We start from the raw sequence: 2,190 nt of genomic DNA, 5'->3' as shown, positions 1-2,190 counted from the left end.
GGAAGAAAGTAGTTTGCTGAGCTAACTCAAAGCAACTCAGCCAGGATTTTTATCTATGTAGACATTGTGCATAATGAAATAACAGGATTACAGGGGATGTATTCTATCATCCTCAATTGTGGGGAAAAAAAATCCACATTAAATTTTGTTTGAATTATCATAATGAATATGTTGTTCATTTAGCAGAATGTCTACATTGTTCAATTTATGTCAGGGACACTTGTAAGACGTTAAAAATAATAATATTGGAACATTAAAGTGCTGTGAGAAATAATGATATAAAAACCCCAGTATCACTTCACTTTAATAGTTTGAAACATTTGGTGTCCCTAATGTAGCTCCAATTGCAATAGATCATGTACCATAATTAAAGAGAGGAGGTAATAGATAAAGAAGACCTGGACAGAAATAGGCCTTTTTGGATTTATAATTTTGAAATCAGTTCCTCAATTTGAAATGAACGAAGAAATGGATTTCTACAAGCATTTGGAGGATAGATGAAAGGACCGTATGTTGAAGCTTGTTGAGGAAAGACAGGACTTTGCTAGAGTTTATAAAGAACACTTATTTCAGGTCACACCAAAAGATGATAGTCTCCAACAGTGGTCAGCAGTGGATGCCTACAGCAGAGGAAAAGAACAGAGTGACCATTTGGTGATACTTCGACAGAGTACTCTTCCAGCACCCTGGTGAGGGTTTTTTCCATTTGTCTGGTCACTTTTTGAATCCGTGTAAATGATTCACACCCTGTAGCAAGGCATCTGAAGGTTTAGATGGGTTAAGCAGCATCTCCTTTTGCTTGTTTTAAATCTGTCACCTCCCATTTTGATGTGATGATTCCTAGATATTTTACTAGAAGATACTGTTAGTAATAGCTCTCTATTCACTTTCTTTGTGTCATTCTTGCTTTTTTTTATATTGCTGTTCAGTTACCTGTTTCTCAGCCTGGAGTCTCCTGCTTTACTTGGTCATTAGTGACATGAAATGTGGAAGAATTACCCCCTTCTCGCAATCTCTGGTTTTGTGTATACATCAAGAAAAGGTAAGACAGCTTCACCTCACTCCTAACTATCAGACCTTATACTTCATTAACTATGACTCTTACATATGGGTGAAATGTGTGATTTTATGAACTTGAGAATATACAGTTATTTTCCAGAAAATTTGTCTCTGAGATAAAACTTTCTCTATTTTCTATTTGTTATCTAACTTCACTATTTTCTTCTATTCAACAGTCATACAATCAGGGAATAGAAGATAGGCCCATTTAACTAGGGTCACCTGTCACTCACTCACCAATGGCAAATGACATGTAGCAAAGTATCAAAGTGAACATCTAAAAGCCAGAATTTCATTCTGCTAGGCTATTTGATAAAGGATAACAACAAATTCAGACAGAGAAATTAGGCTTACTTTGTTTGCAGTGGTGAGAGAAAGAAGGGAGATATTTGTCATTAGCATTATTTATGTTGAATAATTCAATCAGCTCTTGGCAACCATGTACTAAGCCGGGGCAAGCATTTAATTCTCACTGTTGAATGCTTATGCAACAATCCATAGTCCTTTATAAGTTGCAGATTTTCCTACATGTCTTGCAGAAAAAACTGTTCTACAACAGCAATATAAAAAAGACTATTGTTATGTGTCAGTTGCTTTTTTGTTGTTGTTTTGGTTTTTTTTTTTTTTTCCCCCAGGGGCAGTAGATAACTGTATTATCTTGTATCTACATTGTACACTAATATTATAAGCCTTATCATGGCAACACAACAATATTTTTGAGTACCTAAACATTAGGTCTGATACACCAGATGTTTGCAGTGCCATTCAGAGGGATCACAACAGGCTGTATATATTGGCAGAAAGGAGCCTCATGAAGTTCAACAAAAGCAAACGTAAAATCTTGCACCTGGAAAGGAATAACCCTATGCACCAGTACAGGCTGGGGGTTGACTGGCTGGAAAGCAGCTCTGTGGAAAAGGACCTGGGGGTCCCAGGGGACAACAAGCTGACCATGAGCCACCGGTGTGTCCTTGCAGTAAAGGCAGTCAAGAGCCTCCCAGGCTGCATTAGGCAGAGTGTTGCCAGCAGGTCGAGGGAGGTGATTCTCCACCTCTACTCAGCCCTGGTGGGGCCACAGCTGGAGTGCTGTGTCCAGTTCTGGGCTCCCCAGTACAAGAGAGACATGGAGCT

At 38.5% G+C, this 2,190-nt stretch overlaps 1 long non-coding RNA gene across 1 annotated transcript; it reads left to right on the top strand.

Annotated features, from left to right (window-relative positions):
* The first annotated feature begins 603 nt into the window (after window positions 1-603).
* On the top strand, window positions 604-1,868 carry LOC106495917 (uncharacterized). Its single transcript, XR_001294510.1, has 3 exons — window positions 604-689; window positions 930-1,042; window positions 1,809-1,868. It is a non-coding gene; the product is annotated as an uncharacterized lncRNA (long non-coding RNA).
* The last annotated feature ends 322 nt before the right edge of the window (window positions 1,869-2,190 follow it).

This window comes from Apteryx mantelli, chromosome 1 (assembly GCF_036417845.1).
Source record: "Apteryx mantelli isolate bAptMan1 chromosome 1, bAptMan1.hap1, whole genome shotgun sequence".
Lineage (NCBI taxonomy): Eukaryota > Metazoa > Chordata > Aves > Apterygiformes > Apterygidae > Apteryx > Apteryx mantelli.
Note: the sequence above shows the minus strand (reverse complement) of the source record. Positions and strands in the feature narration are given on the sequence as shown.